Source organism: Haemorhous mexicanus, chromosome 23 (genome assembly GCF_027477595.1).
Source record: "Haemorhous mexicanus isolate bHaeMex1 chromosome 23, bHaeMex1.pri, whole genome shotgun sequence".
NCBI lineage: Eukaryota > Metazoa > Chordata > Aves > Passeriformes > Fringillidae > Haemorhous > Haemorhous mexicanus.
Genome location: NC_082363.1, coordinates 504,705 through 523,833, shown reverse-complemented (window position 1 = coordinate 523,833; position 19,129 = coordinate 504,705). Strand labels below are relative to the sequence as shown.

General features: G+C 48.6%; 1 long non-coding RNA gene across 1 annotated transcript; it reads right to left on the bottom strand.

Annotated features, from left to right (window-relative positions):
• Window positions 1–3,904: 3,904 nt before the first annotated feature.
• Window positions 3,905–18,461, bottom strand: LOC132337873 (uncharacterized). The gene is made up of 2 exons (XR_009489289.1): window positions 18,341–18,461; window positions 3,905–4,690 (listed from the first exon to the last, which is right to left on the bottom strand). It is a non-coding gene; the product is annotated as an uncharacterized LOC132337873 (long non-coding RNA).
• Window positions 18,462–19,129: the final 668 nt, after the last annotated feature.

Below are 19,129 nucleotides of genomic sequence, written 5' to 3'. Positions count from 1 at the left end.
CCTTGCCAGGTCAGTTCCCAGTCTTTCACCTGCAGCACCTGAGTGCTTCACAGAGTGCAATAGGGGACATGGTAGAGACCTGTCCCATGTGCTGTTCCCACTCTGCTGCCCTATTCAGGTCCTGAAAAGGACAGCCACAAGACCCGCAGCCCAGCTGCACCCCACCATAACCTCAAAAGCATTCCAGACCTCCAGGGTGAGGAGGCAATAACAGACTCCATGCTCAGCATCCCCTCCCACTTGCAGGGACAAGGAGATGGGTCACTGGGACCCATCTGTGTGTGTGGCAGTGCTGCAGCCACTTTGTGTGGGGTTGGCAGCACAGTAGCAAATGTAGCTGTGTGGGGGGCCTGGATCGGGCTGGATCTGGCTGGAGTAGGAGGCACAGTGCATTTCCCAGACCAGTGCTGCCAACAGATCTGCTGTTGAGGTCCAGCCAAAACCTAAAGCCTCCTTCCCCAGCTGGGAGCTGCATACCCTGTCCCCTGACACCCAGATGCAGCTGCCTCTCCTGACACTGAAGGGTGCTCTCTGAAACCCTGGCTGGTGCAGTGCTGCTGGAGGATGATGGCACAAGAGCTCAGAACCCTCAGCCAGCTTTCACAGTGCCGTGTGTGTACCCACATGTAGCTCATCTCACATGGGGCTGGGAATGCCTTGGTGGAGGGAGTCTCCACAAGCCATCTTTAGGATAGGGTTTTGTCCTCCCAGGAGGTTTTTCAGCTGGAAGGAAATGCCCTTAGTGGGCAATTCCTTCCAAATCTCTTATTATTCCTGGAAGCCAGATGTTCTCCTGCAGCTTCTGAAGAGACAGGAGCTGCATCTCTCACTCGTTTTTTCTTCTCCACCAGTTCAACCTGTTTGTTCCTTTCTTCCATCATGTCACATCCCTGTGATGATGATGGGGCATGAGGAGCAAGGAGACTGTGAGGGTGAGGGACAAGGTTTCATTAGAGAAGGTAGAGTGTGGTGGGCCACACTGAAAAGAAGAAAGGGTTGGAGGGCAGAGGGTAAGGACAGAGAGCAAGAGAGGAGGAGTAAGGGACAGGGGAAGAAAGCATTTTTAAATTCACGCTCCACTAACCCTCTAACTAGAGTCACCCTGGCCTGGACAGGACAGACAGCTGGAGGTTTGCAAGCACTTTCTCCTCCTCCAGACAGGGGACAGCAGCAGGGAGGCAGGTGGGGGGGGCAGGGGGGGTGGGGCTGGTGGTCTGAAGCCCCAGCTGCCCCACACTTCTCCCACTCCATCAATCCTGGAAGCATCCCACATGCAGCTGTGCCCCTGTCACATTTGTTCTGGGGCAAGGTCTGCAAGTCTCCAGCCCCCTAAACTCAGCTTTTCACTAGTGTGGGTCAGGAGCACAGCTCACGGAGCAGGATCAGGCCCATGCCCTGCTTTCCCTTGGTTCTACTGGATCAAGGTCCTGTTGTTTTGGATGGGCTGAGTTGCAGCATCAGCCAAGCCTTGGGGTGAGGGGATGGGAAATGAGGATGCAAATAACTGCAGCAGACCATGGGGACTGTCCTGTGCATGGCTCAGGAGTTCCCAGGTCTGTGGTTCTTGCAGGCTGAGAGCTTCTCCACATCCAATCCCACCCTTCTGGACTTAACATACCCACAGTGCTCTGGTGTCTCATCCAGATCACGGTCCTTTCCTGGTTCATAGAGAGTGACATTCTGGATACCCCCAGGAATCATCTCCAACTGCTGTACACTGCAATGGTCTAGAAAGAGAGGAGTGAACAGTTTAAGGATCTCTCCATTCAGAGCTGAAGGGTCAGAACAGGAGGTACTCTTCCCCCTGATACCCAGAGGTGAATGTAAAAGAGCACTGGGTAACACTGGGACCACTGCTGTGACTTGAACTGAATTTTAAGCTTCATCTCAGCCCCAGAGATGTTGGAGCAAAATCCTTCTGGACATCTCTGAAGGGGAAAGGTGACTTTTTTTTTTTTTTTTTCCTTTTTTTTTTTCCCCAAATATGGCTGCCCTGACTCATCCTCTGCATGACCACCATTGATGGTCACAACAACCCTGCAGGCTGCAGCCTTTGATAAACATATCTCCATGAAACCTTTCTCTTTGTTCTTCTTGTTTTCAAACCCAAAGTATTTGCTCCAAGGAGCGGCTGGGAACAGTGGAGTAAGCAGGCCTATGTTGGGATTTTGTGTGGCATCCCCTTGGCATGTGTACCATGCTTCTCTCCTACTCTCACACCCACTGGGACAGAATCTGGCAGAGGATCTAATAGTGGTGCCCCAAAGCAGGGAAATAGCTGAAGGACTGAACAAGAGGAAATTTTTGCACCTTGTTCCTTGAATAGCTTATATAGAAAAACTGGTCAGAAATCATGCACCGAAGGGAGGTTTTCAAGATGCAATCAGATTTTCACCTGAATGAGTTATTTTCATTAAAACATCTGGTTTCAGAGAAAATTTTCAGTGTTTCATCTGAAAAAAAAAAAAAAAAAAAGAGCAATGAATTTGGAAACACCACTGCAACATCTCCCAACAAAGGTGAAGCAGGGTTGACCCTGCCATGCAGATGAAGTGTGAAACCCAGAACACCTGAAGGGCCAAGGTCTGTGTGTAGCTCAAAGGAATCTTCCTTCCCCAACAGTCAGAGTGTCAATTTTTTTCCAACTAGCTCAAACATCCCAGAGAAACAAATGTTCTAATTGTACTCATGTGCGACTGGCCATTGAATTGTTGTGGACCAGGCAGCAGTGACAGAGATTTGCAACCGGGGAAGTTATGTTAGTTGTCCCTACACATGAGACCACTCTGCAAGAACCTTTTAAGACATAGAAGTGTGAAAATAAGCAAGGCCAAGGGCATTCAGGGAGAACAGCTCACTCAGCATCCCAGCCTAACCATGGCACAAGGCATCCTGCCTTGTCCTTTCCATCCCAATGCTGGCCTCCGACATCCTCTGTCCCTGAGCTCAGCCAAAGTTCAGTAACTGGCAGGTAACTCATTAGTGTGGCACAGCCCCAAAGCCTGGCAGGGAGACAGAGCATAAAAGCAAAACTCTTGACATGGACCAGAAGGACAATCCTGGCAGACTGCACCTGGCAGGGACCCAGAGATGATGCTCCAGCCAACATCCCCAGCCGCCGCCCCAGCAAGGCCAGGTTGGGTGCCAGGAGATGTGGTTTGCATGGAGTTATTGTTCCATGGGAAACTGGCTGTCTTCCTGCTCTTCATCTGTCAGCAGGATTTTCAGAGAATATGTTCCCAAATATGAAGTGAATGTGGCAGGCTGAGCTGGAGCCCTTTACTAGAAAACCTGGACGTCAGACTGTGTCCGGTTTAATCCCAGAGTCTGTGAGAATCAGTGTAAAGTAGCATATCAAGTGAACTTTTCACTCTGTGGCAGAAGGGATTACCACATCCCCTTTGTTTGTTGTGCACTTCGTAACTGAAAACACTTTAACCCTTTCTTGCCGCCCTGCGGCACTAAGTATCCATGAAAATTCCTAGGAAAACTGCAGCTGTTCCAATCTCCACTGGCTGGGGGGTGATGGGAATACTTGTTTTCTATGAACCATTGCTCCTAGTCTCCCTCTTGGCTAGGGAAATGGGTCCTGTTTTAAAATGCTTCACCACAGAACTCCTTGGGAAGGTTTTGCATCAGGCAGTGCAGGCAGCACCAGGTGCTCCAACCGTCTCATAGCCCTCGCCTGGCAAAACCTTAGAGGAGGTTCCACTGGTTCCATGTCCAAGTGAGTTTTGCAGCTATAGAGCAGCAGTTTCAGCCCTTTCAGCACCCACTCAGCTCACCAATCCGTCATCTTTTACTGCCCTGCATTAGTGCAGTTCCAAGGAGAAAAAATACACAGGAAAATCCTGCCAAAATATTAAAGTGAGATCATTTCTATTAGAAAAATGAAGAAGCAAAGTTTGATGTGAAACAAATAAGAAAAGTTATTTTTATTCAAGATGAATGAAAATGCAAATTCTGGCCTCTAAGAAGTTTATTTCTAATAAATCACTGGTTCATTCATCTCTCCTCTTTCTTGGTTCTTTTCCAGTTGAAATTTCATCATTGCTGGACAAGTCATCAGGTGACATGGTGTCATGATTTTAGTGCTCCTATTCCTACTCGATAACTTTCCTACAGTTGGAGAAAACAAAGGGGAAGTAAAATGCAGGCAGTAAAGCCAGACTCCAGGACATGAATCATCTCACTGCCCTCAGCAGCAAATTGAGATGAAAGAGAATAAACTTCCTATTTCCAGTTTCAAAAGAAAGACTTTGAAATGCAACCAGAAAAGCTGAGTTTGAAACTGGACTTTCAGCCTTATCCTGTAAATTCCACTGATGTTTGAGACAAGAAAAATTCCTTCTTTTTTTTTTTTTTTTTCCTATTTTTTTTCCCTGAAGAGAAAAGCATTGAAATAAAACTTCCTAGGTGGGGACTTTTTCCTTTAGGAAGTTGGTGGTGCCACCTCTGCAGCAGCTTCTCATCAGTCTCGAGTTCATTAGGTAGGCCCCCACATGCATCCATTTGTTTCTCAGGATGCAGTTTTACTATCTCCATTCTGCAACTGCGTCCATCACCTCCAGTCACTCCCCACCCGGTACTCAACAATGACATAGCTGCTTGGGCATAACAAGTCTTCCCTCCAACTCCCTCTTCTGGAAATGTCCAAGAGAAAGCAGGTGGGCAACCCTCCACTCAGCCCCTGGAAAAAAAAAAAAAAATTAAGGTCAGCCCAGGAGCTTCATGTTGCAGCACAAAGACATGATGTTCATGACCAGCACTAAAGGTGGGCAGCGCAATGCTTTCAGTCCAGGCATCAGCTCCAGCCCAGCATTGAAGAGTTCTAGATAGACACTGTGTGTTCACTAGGAGCTAAGGACCAGGTGTTGATCCTGGACTCTCTTCATGATACCCTTTCTTGCTCCTCATTTGGGTATTAGGTGCTAATGGGCTGAATTAATGGCTCCTCCAACCCTGGCACCAAAGGAAAGTTCCAGGTTTCCCAATCCTCTTTGCCAGGTGCTAGAAATCACCATCTTTTCCTTCCTTCATGATCCCTTCATGGCCCTGGGCTCAGTGCCATGAAGCTCTGCACCTTTCTGCTACCAAGGGGCTGCAAAGCATCCACATCTACGCAAAATCCTCAGCACAGCTGGGACAGATGCTGATCCTGGATCCCAAAGTACCTTTGGGTGAGAATGAATTAACTTTCCTGGTGAATGCTGAGCAGGTACTGCCTAGACAATTGACCACAAATATTCAATTACAATTTGAAATGCATTTGTGCCAACCTGCTCTCTTAAGAATGCACTTTCATAGGCAAACACTCAGGAAAACCACATTTTAAGGAATTTGATCATTCTTACGAGGGTTCTAATTATCTCTCACTGATTTCTGCCCTTCTGTCCTGGAGAAGAGGATATTGTGTTTGCACATGTCAGATGCTGTTGGTTAATAGCAGCAGGCACAATAGTGAGATCTTCTGTGGATCTGTTCTGAGTTAGCAGCAGGTCATTCCTCCCTGCCCAGTCAGGGGACACCTCTCACCCTCCTGTGATTCATGTTTTGACAAAATCCCTTTACTTTTGTCTACTCCACACTTTTCTGCTTCCCTTATCCTAACTGTGACTGTGCTCAGGACTCTCTGGGTCTTCACATCTTCCTGTCTGGATGGTGAAGCACTGGATACAAAGCATGAATAGTGCTCAGGGGACACTCAATCCATCCATCCTCACCTCTCTGTTATCTGGAACCTTAGCAGCCATGGCCAGGCACTGGAGCTGGCGATTCAGTCAAGTGACCCAAAGTGATCCCAGAGATGCCCAAGCCTGCTGGTTCACAGGGATGCCCTCTGCTCACAGCTACCCCACAGGTTCTAAAAGGTGAGACAAACCACAACTCTCATGGATCTGTTGGTGGAAGCAGATGGCTTCAGCTCACCCATTTCCATCAAAGGCTTCTTTGTACTGAGACAATACCAAGCCCAAAAGGGTCCTTGCAATTGGTACCTGCTCAAGCTGTAACAAAACTCCTTTTAATAAAGGGTTGGAACAGGAACACCAGTCTCATAGTGTAGTTGTCCCTGGAGACCAGCAGGCCCAACAGTCTCCACAAGGAGTCATGGAAGAAAGGCCTGAGAGAAATGGTGTGAGCCCACAGACTACAGCATGAGCAGGCTGGTCATGCAGAACTGAGATAGAATTTGGTGCAGATCATGTGAGGGAGGGTGATGAGACTGTGATGAGCAAAGTGTGAGCCCATGTGAGTTTATATGAGTGAAATGTACATGCATGGGAAACGGATGCAGACATGCTCAAGCCCAAAGGGGTATTCATGTGCATGTGAGAGGGCATCAGTGGGTTGTACATAAAATGTGTTGGGCTATAGGGACAGATATGCAAGAAGTGCATGGCCCCATAGTAATTTGGGTGGGCTCTGTGTGGGGCATCGCATATACCATAGAATATAGGGAGATGAGTTATGGAGAAGCAAGGGTGGTGCAAGTTCATCAGGCACGACATAAACACACACTAGTGAGCTGAGCATGGAAGCATACATGCGAAGGCAAGGGGCAGAGGAAGAGGATGTCGCACACAGATAATGCTCAGAGACAGTGTGGATTACTGCTGTTAATATCTCTGGTAAGAACAGAAGTCTGCTGGCTGGGAGCAGGAGCTGAAAGCTGAGCCCCTTGTTATATTTCCCTGTTCCCGCCTGCACTAATCCCTTTGAGCTCCGGGAAAAAACTGCAGAGAAATCAAACAGGCTGTTCATGCTGCCCCAGTGTCCCCAGGATTAATTAATTTGGGATTTGTGGGAGTCACAAGGTCACGCTCCCCCCACTGGCAGAGCTAGCTCTGCAAGGCAAAGGCCGGGCTTGGCTCTGAGTCTTTCCATTCAGGGAAATGCCCCATCAGCCATGACATGGAGTAAGTCCCATAGGCAGCCACCCTGGGAAGGTTTTGAGCACTGGGTGACCAAGGCTTACCCAGGGTGCCAGGGCACAGAAAGGCACCAGGCTGGAGGGACTGACAAGCAAGAAGTGCGTCCATATCTGAGAGGATAAGCCTCCAGCTAGAGGCAGCAACTTGGACGGATCCTGCCTGCATCTGGCCCAGTGCTCCTTGTGTTATCATAAGTACACATGTTTAGGACAACACAGAAGCAGAAACACATCCAAAAAGGACAGAGAAACCCAAGAAATGGATTCATCTCAGGTATGAGCCTTTCCATTCTATGGCACAAAAGAGGATGAGGAGCAAGGGTTGAAGACCAGGCAAGATGAGCTGTTTGACCCACTTATCCATTCCAGGAAGGGAACTCTGCCTTTTGAAGATTCTGTCTTGGGTGCCAGATTCCAGTTCCACCCACTAGTGGTTACTTAAATGATTCTGAAATTCATTTTCAGGGAGCAATTGAGCTTAAAATGTGGTTTTCCTGAGTGTTTGCCTATGAAAGTGCATTCTTAAGAGAGCAGGTTGGCACAAATGCATTTCAAATTGTAATTGAATATTTGTGGTCAATTGTCTAGGCAGTACCTGCTCAGCATTCACCAGGAAAGTTAATTCATTCTCACCCAAAGGTACTTTGGGATCCAGGATCAGCATCTGTCCCAGCTGTGCTGAGGATTTTGCGTAGATGTGGATGCTTTGCAGCCCCTTGGTAGCAGAAAGGTGCAGAGCTTCATGGCACTGAGCCCAGGGCCATGAAGGGATCATGAAGGAAGGAAAAGATGGTGATTTCTAGCACCTGGCAAAGAGGATTGGGAAACCTGGAACTTTCCTTTGGTGCCAGGGTTGGAGGAGCCATTAATTCAGCCCATTAGCACCTAATACCCAAATGAGGAGCAAGAAAGGGTATCATGAAGAGAGTCCAGGATCAACACCTGGTTCTTAGCTCCTGGTGAATTGCTCCTTGCTACAGTAAAACTTAATCACTTAAGTACGGACACTTTGAAACTGTCCAAATCAAAGTGCAAGATCCCAGTTGTCTACATGTCAGCCTGCTCCAGGAGATTCTGCCTGAAGCTTTCAAGATCTTAAAGGAAAATGTACTGCGCCAGTCACTGGCTGGTGCTGCCAGAATGAAGAACTCTGAACAAAGCTGGACCTTATCCCTCAAAACCAAAATGTCCAGCCTTGCAGTCACCCATTCCTCTGGCTCCTAGGTCTGTGCTTCCTTCTGTTCCATCTCTGGTCCAAGCCTCCATCAAGCAGCTGAAAACTCCTTATCAGCCCAGTATGGACAGCCTGAGACTGGCTGTGTGGAGAGGATGGCAGCTCCTTGCCTAGTTCTAAGGAGTTTATAGTCAGAGAAGACTCTGGTAGCAGGGGAAAGCTCTCATCACACAATGATAAAGTGCTCATTTGATAAGACCCTGGTCCCTGACCTTCAGTCCCCTGGCAGGATCCCAGGTTATCCCAAAGTGAAATGGTGCTGCACAGTGGGTTTATAAAGTTAGCCAAGGCTTGGTGCAGACTGCCGCTGTCCATAGAGTCCATCCAGAGTGACAACCTGGGGGGACAGAGACAGATCAGCTTACCCCTAGCTGACTCTGGTTTTAAGAGGACAGATTACATCAAGGCAGGCAAAGATCCTGCTTTCCAGTGGTCACAGAGGTTTATCCTGTAGTTTGGCTAAGGTGGTGTCCAAACTGGGAACACTGAGACCACCAAACAAGTGTTCCCCACTTGGAGAACACTAGATGGAGTGGGTGATGTATAAAGCCTTTGCCTTCTCATTGGCATGGGCAGGTCTCATTGGAACAGCCTGCCTGGAGGCAGAGGCTTCCCCAGATGTGGATAGAGAAGCAGCAGCTTCCAACTTGCCAAAACTCAGAGCTCATTGAGCCACTATTCAGTGGCTCAGTATCAGCACATGTACATGGCACTCTCCACATCTGTGCCCAGGTAACATAATTTATCGTTGGTGCAAATTGCTCATGTGAAATGGTCAGTGACTCAGACCCAGAGTGCTTGTGAGTAACTCCATCCTAGTGACTACTTTGGTGTGATGGAGAAACATAGAGGTCTGAAGAAACAAAATACTCAGTCCTCCAAGATACCAGCCTTCCTGATGCTGGCCAGCTCTTGGACTGGGATAGCCATCTGCTCCTAGTCCACATCTCAGAACATACTCAGTACTTTTTCCCCAGCCTGGTTCTCCTCCATCCTTTCTGACACTGAATAATCCACACCCCACACAGCAACATTGGACTTTCTGCAGGGCTGGAATACATCCCCTTTACTGCACTGTTTGTTAAATATTGTTACCAACCTGGTCATTCAAACCAACACTCATCCCTCCTGAGCTTGCCAGCCCAGATGGTAAGGGTATATTGTATTTATGGTCCTGTGCAGTATCAAAAGGTGAGGGAGTTACAAACTGTGTCACTAGCAGGTATGTTCCCCACTGCTCTGGACTCAATGGAAAGCTGGGCTTACAAGGGCTGTGCATTGAACGTGGCTAGATAACTCAGGGAAGGATGGCTAGGGGTCACATGTACAAGGCCAGGTCTTTTCTCTTGGAAAGCAGCAGCACTAAAAGGGTCTTAGGCAATTGTGGAAACAACTTGAGCTGAGCATAATCTTCCAGGACAAAGGAGAGCTTGTGTGGCAAACAGTCTTAGTGGCTTTAGCAGAGGGACAGTGAATAGAGGAGAAGCAGCCTATCCCTGAGCATGTGAGGAGCAAGCCCATTGCTGCCATATGGGCACAGCTCCATTGTTGGCACTTCAATGAATTTGTTGGCAAATGGAGGAAATGAAGGAGAGGGCACAAGCACAAGTCAAGGTCTAGAAAAGCTGCCTCCAAGCAAGAAGCAGCAGCAGCTTTGGGTTATTAGAGAGGTGCTCAAGGTGTGGCCCAACTGCTCACATGCAAGGAAGTGTTTGAGAGCAAGTGGGTTTTGGTTCTGCAAAGAACAGATGCAGCAGACACACATGCTTAGCAGCAGGGAAAGCAATAAAATATAGGAACAAGTGACTTGGGGACCTGGTGGAACACTGCTTCTCTGAGCAAAAGGCTGACTATCCCACTTTCAAAGCCCTGTCCTGGGTTTAGCCATAGATCTGAGTTTGGAGTAGGAGATGCACTACCACAATCCTACAGCAAGTTCCTAGCAGAAGGACAGACCAGTGCATCAGAGCTGTCCCTATGTGCCACAGTCTCTACCTTGCACAGAACAGGGAACAAATAGCTCAGGAGGGTGTGCAAGGCACATACTGGGGTGTTTTTCAGACAGAGCCTTAGATAAAGAACGGGTCAGGATTAATGCAGCTGCTGCCCTCAGGCCAACTGCACTACATGGTTGTCTGCGGGAGCAAAACATTCAGGCCTGCCCACCTTTGTCTAACAACTGATCTAAAGGCTTATCCCTCCCCAAATACGTGGCTCCCTGGCCTGGCCTGAATGCATGTCTTCTCCAGCACCTGCCATTCATCTGAGCACGTCTCTGACGGCTGGTTTTGAGGGTCCGGAAGCCCTCCTGGTATAGCAGGGTCTGGGCCTGATATTCTGACCCTACAGCCATCTCCCCAATACTGTTATCAACCTGGTGTGGCCTCAGGTTTTGCCAAGGCCAGTGCTGTCCATCAGAGTTTGCCAGAGAAGAAACTGCTGGGGCAGCAGCACTTCCAGGGCTCAAGGGGCATCCATCTTCCTGGGAGTCCTTCCTCACCTCCATTGGAACCCCAGGTGTTCAGGGCCTGAGCCACTGGACTGTCATTGCTGAGCTCTTCCAGAGGCACCCTCAGCATCACACAATCCAGCTCCCTTCACTTCCTCATGTGCATGCCCTACCCTGCCCCACAGTCTGCCCCAGCCCCAGCAGCATTCAGGAGCACTCCAACAGCACAAGGATGTCTCTGCATCCAGCCTTGAGGTCAGCCATAAGCAAAATGGGTCTTTGAGAAACAACTGCCAAGAAAAGCCGAAGTAATGTCAAAATACAACTGGTGGAGTTATGGGGCACAAAGAAAAATTGAGGTCACTCATCCCACTTCCTCCTCACAACCAATGGGACGTGACATAGGTCAGCACAAATCACAGAAACTGAAATGTGTGTCCCAGCTGTGTTTTGGATACCTCCCAGCTGACAGACTGTGGATATTGGATTAATTTGTCCCCCATGGCTTTATCTGCTTGCTTTCCAGAGCCTTTAATGCACCTGGCTTTTATCAGCCCTGCATGTCAGTGAGTGCTACTGTTTAGTTACACACAGTAGAAAGACCCTTCCTGTAGCTGGATTTACACCTGCTGACATTTCCCCTTGGCAAATCAGCTTCTTCACCTGCTCTAACTTACAAAATTCCCTTCTTGCTCAGGCTGTGACAAAATGAGACCTTTTAGTGATGGAGCTTTTGGAAAACCAAGGACACTTTTCTAAGTGACTCTCCCTGATTTACATATGTTTTTTCCTTCAGCTTGCTGCCCTGGAGATGCACCACCTCTGCAGCAAGCAGTCATCACAACCTTCTTCCAGGTGAATACGCACATGTCTATTAATACAAGTTTTGATTATAATATTGATACTTTGCTCGGTGACCTTTAGTTTCCAAGGTGTTTATTTCAAAAACCTGGTATCATATTTACATTTCCTTCTGGGACAGAAATTTAGACAGCGGAGCCCACTGAACACCTAACTTGGCTCCAGCCATGGTGAGCTCCATATGCTCTGGTGATTTTCTGTACAGTTTATCAGCTAGTTTTTAAACTTTCCCACTTAACTCCTTGGCACCAGGCAATTTCTTGTCTCTTTTCCTGGGAGGCAGTGCTGCAAACTCCAGAGACAGGCAAGGGTTTCCCACTCACCTGTGATCACCTCTTCCAGTGGTGGGCATAGGGCATCACCCTGCCCAGGCAGCATCACTGCTGGGATGCCTAAAACCCCTCCCTTGAGAAAAGAGCCACATCATCTCCTTGGATAGGCTGTGGGACCTGGTGCCATCCCATCCAGGGTAGAAACAGGTCTCTACCTAGTCTGAGGGAGCAGGATACACCTCAAAAAAGAAAAGGACAATTTCCAGGTGCAGATTTCAGCAATTCTTCTGCTCCAGGGGCCAGTCTGTTCACCCTATCCCACCATGCAGCCTGCGATATTTCAGGGGGGTAAGGCAAGAGCACACCTATGCACACGGCTCACCCTGCAGACGAGTCTGGGTGTGCAAGGTGTGCACGTGACCCATCACCTATGGATTTCTTAGCCCTCAGGGATCCAGGCAGGGAATTATCCAGGTGCAGCCTCTGCTCACACCTCTCCATGGCTATTACCCCAGCAAAGTGAGTTTTCCCCATGCCAGGACCAACATTAGCCTGCAGAAAACCCTTCCTCTCCTTCCCCATGGATAGGGGTTTAGCACTGGCCCACCAGCTCCCTAGGAGTAGGGCAGGTGAAGCCAAATACTTTTACTAATCCCAGCTCCGAAGAGCTGTTCTCAGGTTGCAGGCTATATGAATAGGATCTATGTTCCAGGGTGATCAGACTTCCTGGAATTTCTGCAGGACCCGTTATCTGTTCCTGTAACCATCTGCAGCTGAATGTGCTGGTATGGCCCAAGTCCAAAATGCCCCCATCTCCTCAGCGCCCAATCTGAGGTCTTTGAGTGAAGCACGGCTGGCAGCAGAAAAACTACTTTGCAGCTTCACACTCCCAACTGAGCAGCTCAGAGCACCTCAGAAACCTCATCTCTGCAGCCTTCCCTGGCCCAGACAAGAAGAGACAAAGAGCTTTTGGCCACCAGATGTGCCGAGTGTGATTCCCTGACTTATATCCAGCCACAACCTGACACTGACCGCATGAATTCATTTAGGGTTGACTCAGCTCCGCAGCATCACTTAGAGTTTGCAGCATTCCCGAAATGTTCCCGAGCTATCCTGTCCTGGAGGAGTGTCTTAGATCAGGAGGAATCCTCACGTTGCAGCCCCTGTTCTTTCCTAGTAGGTCTGATAACGCCTTGGGATTTCATGAGATGCTCTGGGATAGACTGATAGTGGAAGCTTGTCCTTTGATGAAAATGAAAGGAACTGCAGTGAGCAAACAGCTCAAGCCATGTGAATCCAGACAATTATTATCTCTCCACACCCCTTGCAAAAGATACTGCAGTCTCCACTGCAGTGCAGACCACAGTGTTTCCTTCCCATCACTACTAATTCTGGCTTCCTGAACAAAGTCTTAGGGCTTGCAGGCATCACTGCAGGACTTGGGTAGCATTCAGGCTGGCATATACACCCTGTTCACGGGCTCCCCAGCTGCCCAAAAGGCAGCTTTCAAACCTCTGAGTACCTTCCTCTTTCACAGCCACCTATGTTACAGCAGCAGAGATGAGCAGAGGTTCTGTCTGTCACCCAGCCATGCCTGTTAGGGACCAGCAGATGCAGCTCTGCCAGCTGAAGGACGCCATTGCATATGCATGAAAAATACTTCACACAGTACCTTGTGTCCAGTCTTGGGCCTGACCAGAATAGCAGCTCACAGGTAGGAGGATGGAGCTGAGTAGCCCTGGTTCACAGGGTGACCTCATCCCTGCTCCCCATTGCAGTCACTAAAACCAGTAGGACTGCACTTGTGATCCCAACCTGGGGACATGCTGCGAGTCCCCTTTTCCATCAGTCCCCTGCATGAAGGCCACAGTGCTACTCCGTTCCCTGCCCAGCTTATACCTGGTCATTCATGGTCTTGTAGTTGCTTCCCTATAAAAGACTCTGCTTGCCCATGAATTCACCTCTCTGCTTTCCAGCCTGAGACACTGCAGGCAGAAAGAACTGTGAGGAAACCATGGAGAAAACACCCTCTATCCCATTTTCCACCATCCTGCAGCCCTGACACTACATTTCTCCAGTGTTTCCAGCCATCACATGCATGGTGACATATGTCCCTAGTTTTTCCTCTGGGTATCCTTGGATTAGCCTAAGTAGTCACCTGACAGCACAGCCAGCCTGTCCTCTCATGGAAAATGCTGCTCAGGGCTTCACACATCAATAGACAGCAATTACCCACATGAAAAATGACAGAAAAGTCCGTGGACAGACAGTCACTTTGATCTGTGCTTCCTGTTCCTCAGCAAAGCACATTCTTTGCCAGGCTTTGCAGGGGAGAAAACACTTTTGTGTGCAAGAAGCTGTGTCTGCCAATAGCAGCCTCAGCAGCATGAGACATAAATCTGGTGGCAGAGCATTCTCAGCCAGATGAAACCACCCTGCCAGGACTCTGCTGCTCATGGGACAAAATCCCACAGGAGGAGCTGGAAGCACTTCATCGGAGCTTTCCAAGAAGAAAACAGGGGGTCCAGCTCCCCTACCAGCAAGCCCTGGTGCTTGCTGTAGACCGTGATCACCTCAGCATCTGAGCGGGGTTTCTGGGAGAGCACCATCCTCACCACTGCAATCTGGCTCCCAGGGAGTGGTCTGTGTCCTGAGGAATGTGGCTCTTGAACTGATCTCCAAAGGTTTTTGCAAGCCTTTCAATACCAAACACAGGGACTGAGAAGGGGGTGAGTGCCCCCTGAGGAGCGGAGAGCAGTGAGGTGGGATTAGAGCTGGCACTAACACCCTGCTCCTCCACAGCAGCGTCTGAGCAGCACAGGGAGAGGTCAGGATTAGGAGAAATCCTTTGAGACCAAAGGGGAGTTAAGAAGCTCTCTCCTTGCACACACAGAGAGGGTACCCCCAAACCTCCGTCCAGGAAAAGGTCATGATGGGAGTGGAAGGCAAGGGGCAGCCTTTGTCCCTTTGATTCAAAGCAGAGAGCAATTAGACGATGGACTTAGAGCCCAGGGAGCACCACTCCCTGCCTCCACAGGGATCTTTCTGTTTCTCTGACTTCTTTCATTCTCCAGCCCAGCTCCTAAATCCATCTGTGCTAGGCCTTTAATTGAATTAGCCCAGCACCTTTCACTGGGAACAACTTAAGATGGTTTCAATAGAGTGATTGCTTTTTACAGCCCCGGGACAAGTTTGACAGCAACCACAGGGAGTGGTTTAACACTGAGAAATTTATCCTCAGTGCCTGTTACACCTAAAGTACAGTAGGTGCTCTTAAAAACTCAGCCTCTGGAGCCCTATAGTAATCTGGAATCACAGGTTTCATAAAAAACACACACATATTTTGTGATAAGACAAAGCTTGAAGACAGGAATGCCAAATGGACAAATCAGAGCCTCCAATCTTTGCAACTCTGAGGACTTAATGGCTTATGTTTGCAACACTGAACATCATTTATAGGCTGCTTTGGATATAACTTTGGATTGGTGCCAGGATGGCACCAATTTGGAGGGGTGCCACCCTGGCACCCCTCAAGCTCCAGAGACACAGGCCTGCCAAGTAAGCACAGTGGATAATGCAGCCCCAGGGGGGCTGGGAAGGTGCTGCTGTCCCCATATCCTCCTCCACTCCAGTGGTAGCTTCTCCAACCCTGTAGCGATGCAGGCACCAACTGCAGCCAGGTCTTAGGGAAGGTGGTATCAAACCAGCCTGACACTGCCTCCTCCTTGTTTCCTATGTTCCTTGCCTGGCAGTGCTTAATAATGAATGCACCACTACCTCTGATGCACACAGGGTGCTCACCCCGTGCAAGTGAGCAGCTTCGCTCTGATCAGATCCCAACCCCTGCTCGAATTTGGTCAAGGATGGGAGTTCTCCCACTGTCTGGGAATGGTCACAAAGCCACTCTATGTCCATCGCCATTTTCAAGTCAGGTCTGAGAGACTAGGAGCCCTGCAGGGCCAAAGGAAAATGCTCCAAATAGCTCACAAGAAGCAGTCTCATTTTCACCTAGAGATTTCACCCCCAGTGCTGTCTGTTTGCATTCATCCCATGAGCTGGAGCTGGTTACACGGAAGCACCAAGAAAATTTTTAACAGGAGAGCAAGGAACAGGTAGACAGAACTGTGCAATTGATCGTCCCTTTAACAGGTCAAAAACATCATATTCTTTATCCCGGCCTAGAGCTGTTTGATGTAAACCTCTTCCATGTCTGCTCAGGCTCCACTGTGTGGTCCTGCACCCTGGACTCTCGTCCCCATGTCCCAGAAGGGACAATGCTGAAAGGTGAGTGGGTTTAATGGGATTTGGAAGCATTTACAAGTGTGATTATACACCTTATGATGGGGAGTGACACGTGGGGCATTTGCACCTAAAGATTGAGAAGACCCTCCCCAAACCAGTCCTTCCTTTTTTCTAGGTATGTGAGAGCCAAGAGCAGGCAGATTCAAGGGATTTCACTCTCAACCTGCCAAAACATTGTCTCCACATTTCCTCCAAGGCTGAGATACACAGTCCAACATCCATCCTGCCACCTAGGTGACAGCAGTGGCATCTTACCCTACTCCTCCCAGCACCTTGGCCAAGGTTTGGAGGTGGGTTTAGCTGGAGATTGAAGGCAAAGAATAGTAATAGTAATAGTTAATAGTATCATTGGCCAGACAGATGTTCCTATTATGACAAAGCAACATTTGCATGGGTGGAAGTATGGCTGATGCACCTGAAAAGCCAAATACGACTTGAGCATTCTGTCATGGTATAAACTCAAACTTGCAGTTGACACTCCAGATGCATTATTGCCGTGTTTGTCACAGGAAGGTTATGGAATATATAAGAGCTCCATTTTATCTAAAGAAATTATATAGATTTGCTCCTGGTCCCCCTGTGCATGTTCACAGCTGTGGGGAAATCTCACCCAAGTAAGCAGAGAAGTGCATAGGCACAACCTTCTTTCACCACTGGACAGATTAGAAAGATTGTTGCCTCCTGATGCTCCCACGGTACTATTTCCAATCCCTACTGTGCAAAAAACAAAACAAAACAAAAAAACCCACCAAAAAACAACCAAATAGAAAAAACCCAACAAAACAAAACAAAAAAGAAAGAAACAAACAAACAAAAAAAACCTCCACCATCCAGATCTCCTTTTGTTAAGATGTGGAAATTCACTTAAAGTAAGTGTAAAGTAGAAACTATTATTATCTAGAAACTTCTCCAGAACCCCTGAGGGCACAAACTCAGGAGCTGAATTAAGCTATAGGGCACACCCCTAACCAATACCTTGGCTCCAGCTCACTTTCCTGCTGTCTCTCAGTTAATGCATGCTTGAATAATTACAGATGTCCTGGGCAAACTGCAGGTTATGCCTCTAGCTGCAGTTTGTGATTTGCAAGGCAGCATGTGTACAAGAAAAAATACCCAGGAAGAAGCAATTTACAAATGATTTTACATGGTTAATTATAGAAATGAATATAAAAATTTAAGTTAGATGGACCCTCTGGAGGTCTCTCGCCCATGCCTCTTCTCAACACATGGCTAAACTTGACTCAGAACCAGACTTTGTCTAGGGTGCCAAAATTCCCCAGGGATATAGTGAGTTTTTGGTCACAGCCTCTCAGAGTCTCTTCCCAGTACTTCACACTTCCAGGATGAAGACATTTTGCCTTACGTCCCATCAGAGTTTCTCTCAGTGCAACATGTTCCCATGTTTCTCTGTCCACCTGAGGTGGCTTTTTTTCTTCTGCAAACTTGTCTTTAGTAGTGCCACAGGCAGTTAAATCCCCACCAAGCTCCTCTTCTCCACATGCAGCAAACCAGTGTCCTTCCACTGAGGCATCACATCCTCCAGCCACCAACCACCTCTGCAGCCCTCAGCTGGACCCACCTCAGTTTGCAGACCCCTTTCTTCTGTAGAAGTGCCAAAATGGGGGAAAGAATCCTATTTGTTCTTCCCAGCTTCCCATTGCAGGAGAATATTCCGTCCCAGGATCTGCATTTGCCCCACACCTCATAAATTTTCTGCCAGCCTCTTGAGCATGGCAGTGTTCCTCTAAACAGCTCTGATCTCCAGTGTGGTGTCACCCTCAATGTGGTGTCACCCTCTAACTTCCAATGGTTGCATTCCCTCTGCTTATTTAGATCACGGCAATACAGGGTATTTTTGGCAAACAGGGTGTCCTTAAGCAGTGGGACCAGCCTGCCCTCCACAAGCACAAATAAAAGGATGAAACTTCTCACCAATCTGAAAGTCCACAAGTCCTTAAAAGGCTGCAAAGGAAATAACCACCAGGGGTACAACATGGAGCAGAGGCTGGAGGATGGGATGCTGAGGGAAAGCAATTTATCAGGAGAGTAGAAGCAGAAGGAGGCTTGCTGGCTGATCTTTCAGACCATGGTGGCCTCAGCAAGAGATGTTGGTTCATTTCTTCCCCAATAGAGTAGTGGGGCACTGAACAGGCTCCCCAGGGAATGGCCACAGACCAAGGCTGCCGGAGCTCCAGGAGCATTTGCACAATGCTGTCAGGCACAGGGTGGTGATGCTGGGATGTCCTGTGTGTGCAGGGTCAGGAGTTGGATTCAATGATCCTCATGGGTACCTTCCAGCACAGGATATTCCATGAGTTTTATTCTTGAAAGGTTACAGCTTGGCTTCACCTCTAAGGAACTGAGGTTGTACAGAGTCCAAGAAACTGCTGGACTGCAGCTCCTTTGAGATCTATAGGAAAAAAAAAAAAAAAAAAAACAGTTCAAGATGGGCAGCACAACCTTTTCTATCCCCTCCTCATGGAGGAAAAAAAAAGAGGATCTTCAAGGGCAGCAGGATCTGGGAACCAAAGACAGTCACAGCCAGTAGAAGAAGACCTAAAAGATCAAAGGTGCAAAGATTAAGCACCCAACTCCTCTTAGGGTTCCTGTAGCTCTTTCAATGGTGCAGAAGTCTTCAGGCTGCCAGCACATTGCATTATCCTGACAGCAACACCTCAGTGAGACCTGTCACAGTTCTGCTTTTTCCAATATTGGCAATGTTACCAAAACATGTGTCATTGCCTTCTGAATGCTCCCACCACTCCCTGCCCAGATGCCAGTACCTCCAGGCAGGAGCAACAGCCCCTGCCCCTGCATGTGCACACAGGCAGCAGAGTGCAGGCAGCGGGGTGAGCAGGGTGCAGGCAGCAGCTAGCTGGTGGCAGGGGCCCACAGCCGGGCAGCCCACAACTGAGCTGTCAGGCAGCTGCCTGCCAGGGCGGGCTGACCAGCCCCTGTAGCAGGGACATCAAGGTTGGAGGGTGGGAGGAGGACAACAGTCTTTTTTGGACTGAGCAGAAAGGATCTTTTGGAGGAGAGTGGCTGAGCAGAGAACAACAGAGCCTGCTGGAGGAAGAGGG